Here is a 10,298-nt window from a genome sequence, read left to right as displayed (position 1 = left end):
AAGAAGGTGAGGGAAGCATTTGGTAAACAGCGAAAGACTAGAGGAAACTTTGCTAACTATTTTGACTGTATAATTTATTATCTGATCTGGGACATTTGAGAATGCCACATGTTAAAATTGGTCAGGCCAAGGGTATACCATGGATAAACTGGAATGGTCCTGAGCAAAGCAGGACTATGGTTCCAGAAGGCACAGTAGGGAGATTTCAGGATCTGGAGGGGGCTAAGAGGTGGGGATATGTTAGGTAAATACACAAAGTTGTATGGGATTAGAACATGAGATGAGTAGAGGGTTACCCAGGAGTCCTAGGGTCTTGTGATGACTGACATAAACAAGGTTGAAGGGCGTAAAGAACTAGGTTCTGGTACTATTAAGACAGTAAGTGGTGGCCAATGTGTGAGTGTTCAGAGGGAGAAATGGGTAAGCGTTCAGGCCCTGGCCTTCACTCCTGCTAATGGAGATGTAGCATCCCAGAGAAAGGCATTTTATTCCCAGCCAACAGGGAAGTCCCTCAGTCCTAAGGCCCACTGAGGAAGATCTTGCAATTTTTTTTAAGATCTTGATATTTCTGAAACCCTTTGGGCTTCCAGTATGAAATGTTTCAGGAACTGGGACTGGGCTGACGACTGACTGCAGGTAAGGAAATTAATTGATCTAGCAAAGAGAGGCTGAAGATGGCAGACAGAAGGGACACAGTGGCATTTCCAACACAAGTAGGGAAATATGTTGACACTGACAGACAGAAAATCCCAAAGTGAATGGGGAAAAAATGTAGAGCCCACCCCTTAGATCTCAAAACCTACTTGTGCTAGAACAAAATGGTTAAGAGGGTGCTCAACTACCTAAGGGTTCTTATTCCTCTTTTCTGTGTTCGTTCCCCAGGTGAGTTGATTCAGCCTCATGGTTTTATTCAGCATTAATAGACCCTGACTTCCAAACTTTTCTGCCTAAACCTAGTATCTCACCTAAATTCCAGATCATGCATCTAACTGCCTTCTTGACATCTCGACTCAGATGTCTAGCAGATGTCTCAAACTTAGGATGTTCAACACTGCACCCCTGATTTTTCAAGGAATTTTCCTTGAACATTTGTTCTATCCCCAACATGCCCCATCTCGGTTGATGGGGAACTCCCTTCCAGTTACTCAAGCCAAAATACTTTGGCCATAACTGTAACCCTAATTCTATCTCCGATTCTCTTTTGTTTGTTTGTTATTCTCACACCCCACATCCAATCTATGAGCAAATCCTTTTGGCTTGCTTTCCAAAATATACCCAGAATCCTACCCCCTTCTCATCTCCTCCACCACTACCTTGCTGTTCTTAAATACCATGATTTCCAACTCAGATTACCGTAATATTCTCTATACTAGCCTCCCTGATTCTACCCTTGCCACCTTATATGCTATTCACAACACAGAAGTCAAAGTGATCCTTTCATAACACAAACCAAACTGAGCTACTGCTGTGTTCCAAACCCTTTAATGGCTTACCCCTCTCGCTCAAACAAAAATATGTACTCCTTACCATGGCTTACAAGAAAAGCTCCATGGAAAGTCAAAAGCATATGATTTCACTCATAGGTGCAAGCTAAGAAACAAAATAAATGTACAAAGGAAAAAGAGACAAGCAAACAAAACCAGCCTTTTAACTGCAGAAAACAAATGTGGCTACCAAAGGGGAGGTGGGTGGGGGATGGGTGAAATAGGGGATGGGGATGAAGAGTGAACTTACCTTGATGAGCACTGAGTCCTGTATAGAAGTGTCGAATCATTACTGCACACCTGAAACTAATATAACACTATATGTTAATTATACTTGAATTTTTAAAATAACTTTTAAAAAGAAAGGCTCTATGACCTATTCCTTCCATAATTCTCCTCTAAACACACTCAATTTGTGTTGCTCTTTTATTTTTTTTTAAGATTTTATTTATTTATTTGACAGAGAGAGAGAGTGAACAAGTACAAGCAGGGGGAGCAGCAGGCAGAGGGAGAAGCATGCTCTCCACCGAGCCAGGAGCCCGATGCGGGGCTCCATTCCAGAACCCTGGGATCATGACCTGAGCAGAAGGCAGAGGCCCAGTGACTGAGCCACCCAGGCACTCCTGTGTTGCACTTTTAGACCTGCCATGCTGTTCCCAACTTGGGGCCTTTGCACTTGCCACTCCCTCTGCCTGGAAAGTTCTCCCTCCCCTACTCACCCCAGTGCCTTGGCAAGCTTCCCACTTCACCTGGGTCCCTGCTCATGTCTTCTCCTTCCCTTCTACCACTCCTTCTAAAATACCACTGCCTTTGTCATTTATTCCTTTAACTTGATTTATTTTTCTTCAAGCACTTTTTCCAAGGCTATAAAGTTTACTCACCTTATTTATTATCACTCACTCCTGCTAGGATGTAAGTTTCGTGGAAGCTACAAAACTTCTACATTCACCTCTACATCTCTGGTCCTAACGACAGTGCCTGGCACATAGTAGGTACTAAAAATTTTGATTAAGTGGACATAAAAGTATAGATAATTAGATAGAAATAAATTTGAAATCATATATATTACTTTGAGTAAAATAACGGTTTGGGATTTATTCCTATAGTTTTTTTCCATTGCAAATGAGATCTTCCTTTACAATTGCATTTTTTTCTAAAGATTTTGTATATTTATTTGACAGACAGAGGTAGAAAGAACACAAACAGGGGGAGCAGCAGACAGAGGGAGGGGGAGAAGCAGACCCCCCTGCTGAGCAAGGAGCCCAATGTGGGGTTCAATCCTAGGACCCCGGCATCATGAGCTGAGCCTAAGGCAGTGGCTCAACCTACTGAGCCACCCAGGCGCCCCTACAATTATATTTTAACTGCTAGTTGCTACTGTAGGAATGCTATTGACATTTACAGGAAACTCTTGTACCTAGCAACTTTGTTGACTTCTTATTCTAATAGCTCATTTATAGATTCTTGTAGATTTTTTACATAGACAGCCGTGTCGTCTGTAAATTACTTTTACCTCCTTTTCCAATCTTCCTGTTTTCTTTCTTTTTATTATCTTAGTGCATTTGTTAGAACCTGCAGTATAATGTTGGGTGACCATGACACTAGGTAATGCCTACTTTTGTAAATTTAAGATAGATACCCTTTTCCACCTCTGTATCGTTGCATTTTGTTGTTTGTTCTTAAATTATGAATGGGTGTTTAATTTTACTGATTTCTTTTCCTACAACTAAGATGATCATTTGGTTTTTCTTCTTTTTATCTATTAATGTGGTGAGTTACATTAACAGATTCTTTAATTAAGCTTACTCTTGAAATAATGGGATAAACCCTACTTGCTCATATATTTTTTAAGATTTTATTTATTTATTTGACAAAGAGAGACACAGTGAGAGAGGGAACACAAGCAGGGGGAGTAGAAGTGGGAGAAACAGACTTCCCGCTGAGCAGGGAGCCCAAGGCTTGTTCCTAGGACCCTGGGATCATGACCTGAGCCAAAGGCAGACACTTGCCAACTGAGCCACCCAAGCACCCCTACTTGCTCATATTTTTTTAATGTATGTAAGGAAATAAAACCATTTGTATTTTACCTAGGAGTTTTTATTTATGCTTGAAATCAAGATTAGCCTATAAAAAATTTTTTATGCACTGTCGTGGTCAGGTTTGGGTATCAAGATTATTCTAGGCTCATGGGACGCCTGGGTGTCTCAGTCTGTTAAACATCCAACTCTTGATTTCAGCTCAGGTCATGAATTCAGGGTCCTTAGACTGAGCCCCACGTGGAGCCCCAGGTGGGCTCTGAGCTGGGCCTGGAGCCTGCTTCAGAGTCTCTCTGGCTTGCTCACACTCTCAAATCTCTTTAAAAAGGAATTATTCTAGGGGCACCTGGGTGGCTCAGTGGGTTAAGCCTCTGCCTTTGGCTCAGGTCATGATCTCAGGGTCCTGGGATTGAGCCCCGCATCAGGCTCTCTGCTCAGCAGGGAGCCTGCTTCCTGCTCTCTCTCTCTCTGCCTGCCTCTCTGCATACTTGTGGTCTCTGTCGGTCAAATAAATAAATAAAATTTAAAAAAAAAAGGAATTATTCTAGGCTCAAAAAATAGATACGTTTTTCTTATTCACCACCAGAGTTGAAGTTATATTTTTGAAGGCTAGTTTAAAAAAAAAAAAAAACTATGGTAAAGTCATTTTGGTCTTGTGACTTTCTCTAAGGGGAGCCGTGTTTTTTGGTGTTTTTTTTTTAAACTATCAATTTGATTTATTTAATGGTTACTGGTCTATTCAGCTTTGAAAGTTCTTTATATATTTTGGATACAAGTCCTTTGTTAAGTATGGACTTGCAAATATTTTATTCCCATCTGAGGTTTTTTTTGTTTTGTTTTGTTTTTGTTTTTTTGGTTTTTTTTTAAAGATTTTATTTATTTATTTGACAGACAGAGATCACAAGTAGGCAGAGAGGCAGGCAGAGAGAGAGAGGAGGAAGCAGGCTCCCTGCCGAGCAGAGAGCCCGATGCAGGGCTCGATCGCAGGACCCTGGGATCATGACCTGAGCCGAAGGCAGAGGCTTTAACCCACTGAGCCACCCAGGTGCCCCTCCCGTCTGAGGTTTGACTGTTCACTTTCCTAACATTTCACTTTCCTAAATTTCCTAATTTAAATTTCCTTTAAATTTCCTAAATTTAAAGAACAGCTTTAAATTTAATGGAGTCCAATTTATTCCTCTGTGAACCATGCTTTCGGTGTTATATATGAGAAATATGTGCCAAACTCAAGGTTAAAACATTTTTTCTACAATGTTTTCTTAGAGAAGTTTTATATCTTCTGGGGGGTTTTAGGTTTTTCTAAAGCTTTAGGTTTTTCATTTAGGTGTATGACCATCTGGAGATTTTGAGTTAGTTTTTATAAATGGAAAGAGGCAAGCATCAAAGCTTTTTTTTTTTTTTTTGCATTTGGAGATCTAAGTATTTGAACACTATTTATTGAAAATACTGTCCTTTCTCTAATGAATTGCCTTTCCATTTTTGTCAGAAATCATTTCTTTGGGTCTATATTTGGACTCTAATCTGTTCCATTGATCTATTTACCTATATTCATGCCAATACCATACCGTCTTGATTACTGTATCTTTATAATAAGCCTTAAAGTCACTCATCATAAATATTCTAACTTCATTTTCCTTTTCCAAAATTGTGTGCATCAAATCATTACCTTGTAAACCTTAAACTTTTACAGTGTTATATATCAATTATATTTCAATCAAGCTGGAAAAAGATTTAGAAGATTTATACAGAAACCAAAACCTCAATAATAAGATAATAGTTTAATATAGTATTTTTTAAAATCAGAATTAATGTAAAAAGTATCTATTGATGGGGCACGTGGGTAGCTCAGTCATTAAGCGTCTGCCTTCAGCTCAGGTTATGATCCCAGGGTCCCGGGATCCAGCCCCACATCAGACTCCCTGCTCCTCGGGAAGCCTGCTTCTCCCTCTCCCTCTCCCCCTGCTTGTGTTCCCTCTCTCACTGTGTTTCTCTCTGTCAAATAAATAAATAAAACCTTTTTTTAAAAAATCCCTATTGAACAAAATATAAAATTTTAAATAAAGTTAAGATCCAGCCCCACAGCGTGCCTGGGTAGCTCAGTGGGTTAAGCCGCTGCCTTCGGCTCAGGTCGTGATCTCAGGGTCCTGGGATCGAGTTCCGCATCGGGCTCTCTGCTCAGCAGGGAGCCTGCTTCTCTCTCTCTCTGCCTGCCTCTCTGTCTACTTGTCATCTCTCTCTGTAAAATAAATAAAATCTTTAAAAAAAAATCCAACCCCACAATCAATCAGTTGCATTTTCCTTTAAAAAAAAAAAGTATGTGACTATTTGGAGTTCTGGAAATTAATGTGAGTTTTAGAATCAGCTTGTCAGTTTCTAAAAAGATTCTGACAGGATTTTGGTTGAGATTACATTGAATCATTAGTTCCATTTGGAGACAATGGACAATTAACAATATTGAGATTTCATATCCATGATCTCGATATACCTTTCAATTTATTCAGGTAATTTGTAATTTCTTTCACTGATGTTTTCTTGTTCTCAATGCACAGAACTGGTCCATACTTTGTAAGATTTCTATCTCTAAGTATTTTGTGCCATAGTTAATAGTATAGATTTTTAAATTCAATTCCTGATTGATGTTGGTATTGATATTATAGATAATAATTAGAAATGCAAGTGATTTTTGTATATTGATCTATTTTGTATATTGATCTAAACATTGCTAAACTCGTTAGTCCTAATAGCCTCTTGTGAATTCCTCTGCATTGTCTTTGTAGACTATCATGTCATCTGACTTAAAAAGAGAGTTTTGCGTCTTTGCTTCTACTCTGTATACCTTTTATTTCTTTGTCTTGCTTTCTTGCATCAGCTAGGACCCCAAATAGAGTAATGAATCTAACTGGAGAGCAGATATTCTTCTCTTGTTCCTAGACTTGGGGTCAAAGTATTGCATTCTTCATCATAAGTATGATGTTGCATGTAGGGTTTCTGTGGATATTCTCTAATAGATTGAGGAGGTGCCTTTCTTTTGCTTGTTTGCTGAGAATTTTTATCATGAAGGGATGTTGGATTTTGTAAAATACTCTTTCTGAATCTATGATCATATGGCTTGTTATTTTATTCATCTTTAAATATTGTGAATTATATTGATTGATTTTCAAAAAGTAAACCCTCCTGGTATTCTTGAAATGAATTACTTGTTCGTGATATATTTTATTTTTTTTGTATCTATTCTCAGAAGGGATATTGGTCTATAGTTTGGTTTTGTTTTTGTTTTGCCTCATTTGGGCATTAGAGTAATGTTGGTCATATATAATTAGTTAGAGAGTATCCCTCTTCTGTATTCTAGAAGAGTTTGTTTAGAATTTGTATTATTTTTCCCATAAATGTTTGGTAGAATTTATCAATGAAGCCATCTGTGCCAGGAGATTACTTTGTAGAGAACTTTGTCAACAAAAATTCAGTTTCGGGGCACCTGGGTGGCTCAGTGAGTTAAAGCCTCTGCCTTCGGTTCAGGTCATGATCCCAGAGTCCTGGGATCGAACCCCGCATCGAGCTCTCTGCTCAGCGGGGAGCCTGCTTCCCTTCTTCTCTCTCTGCCTGCCTCTCTGCCTACTTGTGATCTCTGTCTGTCAAATAAATAAATAAAATCTTTTAAAAAAATTCGGGGGGCACCTGGGTGGCTTAGTGGGTTAAAGCCTCTGCCTTCAGCTCAGGTCATGATCTCAGGGTCCTGGGATCAAGCCCTGCATCAGGCTCTCTGCTCAGCAGGGAGCCTGCTTCCTCCTCTCTCTCTGCCTGCCTCTCTGCCTACTTGTGATCTTTGTCTGTCAAAATAAAAATAAATTAAAAAAAAAACTTCAGTTTCTTTATTAGTAATGGGTCAGTTTAGACTATTTCTTCTAGCAGGGACTTTGGTAGTTTGTATCTTTCATATTATTTGTCCATTTTATCTATGTGGCTGGATTTATTGGCATCAAGTTTTTCATAATATTCCCTCATTAACATTTTTTAAAGATTTTTATTTATTTATTTGTCAGAGACAGAGAGAGAGAGAGAGCACAAGCATGGGGAGTAGCAGGTAGAGGAAAAAGCAGTCTCCCCACTAAGCAGGGAGCCCGATGCAGGGTTTGACCCCAGGACCCTGGGATCATGACCTGAGCTGAAGGCAGTTGGTTAACCGACTGAGCCACCCAGGAGCCCCTGAATGGAGGCTTATTAATTATACTAATTTTTTTGAAAGAGCCTGCTTTTGGTTTCATTGATTTTTTTTCTTATTATTTTTATTTTATAATAAGTGATTTCCTCCCTAATATTTATTATTTCTATTCTTCTGTTTAATGTGTTTGATTTGTTTCTCTTTTTCTAGTTTCCTAAAATGGAAGCTTAGGTTATTTACTTGAGGCCTTTCTTTTTTTACTATTTTTTTTAGATTTTATTTATTCTTTTGTCAGAGAGAACACAAGCAGGGGAAGCAGCAGGCAGAGGGAGAAGCAGGCTCCTCACTGAGCAGGGAGCCCAATGAGGGACTCAATCTCAGGACCCTGGGACCTGAAGGCAGACGCTTAACTGACTGAACCACCCAGGTGCCCCTCAACCTCTTAATTTCTTTTTGCAGATCGAGGTTTCCACCTGGTATTTTCTTTCTTCCTGAAAGACATCCTTTTATTTATTTTTATTTTTTATTTTTTTAAGATTTTTATCTATTCATTTGACAGAGAGAGAGACAGCGAGAGAGGGAACACAAGCAGGGGGAGTGGGAGAGGGAGAAGCAGGTTTCCTGAGGAGCAGGGAGCCGGATGTGAGCTTGATCCCAGGACCCTGGGACCATGACCTGAGCCGAAGGCAGACTCTTAATGACTGAGCCACCCAGGCGTCCCTGAAAAACATCCTTTAGCATTTTTTTGTAGTACTGCTGCTGGTGAAGGATTATTTCCACTTCTCTGTGTCTGCAAAGGTTTTTATCTGTCCTTCTTTTTGAAAATATTACTGCTGGGTAGGCATACAACTCTAGATTGAGGGTTTTGTTGTTGTTGTTGTTGTTGTTGTTGTTGTTGATGTTTTCTCGGCTCTTTAAAAATGTTGCATCAACATGGGGGTTTATGGGGTAGGAGAAGAGTAAATGAAACAAGTTGGGATTGGGAGGGAGACAAACCATAAGTGACTCTTAATCTCACAAAACAAACTGAGGGTTGCTGGGGGGAGGGGGGTGGGGGGGTGGGGTTATGGACATTGGGGAGGGTATGTGCTATGGTGAGTGCTGTGAAGTGTGTAAACCTGGCGATTCACAGACCTGTACCCCTGGGGAAAAAATAAATATATGTTTATAAAAAAAAAATGTTGCATCACTGTTTTCTGCCTTTATCTGGTTTCTGGTGAAAAATATGAATCATTTTAATTTTTGTTCCTCTGCACATAATGTGTCTTTTTTTCTGGTTCCTTTTAGGAATTTTTTTTTCTTTACCAGTATTTTTTTTGAGCAACTTGACGTTGGTGTGCCTTACTGTAGTTTTCTTTGGGTTTCTTGTGCTTGGAGTCTGTTGTTTCTTGGATTTGTGAGCTTAAGGATTTATCATATTTGGGATCATTTTAGCCATTATTTCTCCTAATAGTTTTTCTTTGCCCTTCTCTCTCTCCTCTCCTGAGAATCCTAACTGTATTAGGTTGCTTGCAGTTGTCCCATGATCACTAATGTCCTGTTCATTTATTTTCAGATTTTTCTTCTGTGTGTTTCTTTTTGAGTCCCATTGTTGCTTTCATATTATAAACATATATTTTCGGGCGCCTGGGTGGCTCAGTGGGTTAAAGCCTCTGCGTTTAGCTCAGGTCATGATCTCAGGGTCCTGGAATCGAGTCCCGCATCGGGCTCTCTGCTCAGCAGGGAGCCTGCTTCCCCCGCCCCCCGCCCTTCCTCTCTCTCTGCCTGCCTCTCTGCCTACTTGTGATCTCTCTCTGTCAAATAAATAAATAAAAATCTTTAAAAAAAATAAAAAAATATAAACATATATTTTCATCTCTGCAAATTCAATGTGGATTTTTACTTATATCTTCCATTTCTCCATTTAATGTACTCAGGCTTTCCTATATGCTTTCCATATATGAAATATGTTTTAACAGTTATTTTAATGGCTTTGTCTACTAATTTTATCATCTGTGTCATTTTGGGGTCTATTACTGTTGATTATAGTTTTCTTATTATAAGTCATATTTTCCTGCTTCTTTGTATACCTGGTAAATTTTTATTGGGTGCCAAAATTGTGAGTTTCATGTTGTTTGGTACTGAACTTTTTTGTATTTCTTTGAATAATTTTTAGCTTTTTCTGGGAGGCAGGCAAGTTATTTGGCAAGAGTCTAACCCTTTCGAGTCTTGCTTTTAACCTTTGTAAGGTAAAATCTGGAAGGGTAAATAAAAATAAAAATAAAATGGAACTTCCCCTGTTGCCAAAAAGGAAAGAGCACTTTTCTCCCTACTTTTTCTTAGAGTATTTCCTGAGAAATGTGGTGTTTGTGAATCCTTCCTCTGTCCCTTTGATATGCATGTAAATCTTTTTGAGGACGGAATAAGCCTCTTGCCAGCCTTGGAACCCAGAACTGTTTTTCTTAAGGGACTGGGAGCCATCTCTTTGAAATGTACACATCAAGGAAGATAGCGACCCCATATTTCTCTGTCATCCTGGGATTTTAGCCTAAGCACCTTGCTCTAAGCCGTAAGCACCTGCGTGTTGTAGAAATAAGAGAAGTTTTCTTTTTCCTTTAGATAAAGGCAATTAACCAGCAC

The sequence above is a fragment of the Lontra canadensis genome, unplaced genomic scaffold (genome assembly GCF_010015895.1).
Source record: "Lontra canadensis isolate GAN:19392208 unplaced genomic scaffold, GSC_riverotter_1.0 scaffold134, whole genome shotgun sequence".
Taxonomy (NCBI): Eukaryota; Metazoa; Chordata; class Mammalia; order Carnivora; family Mustelidae; genus Lontra; species Lontra canadensis.
Note: the sequence above shows the minus strand (reverse complement) of the source record.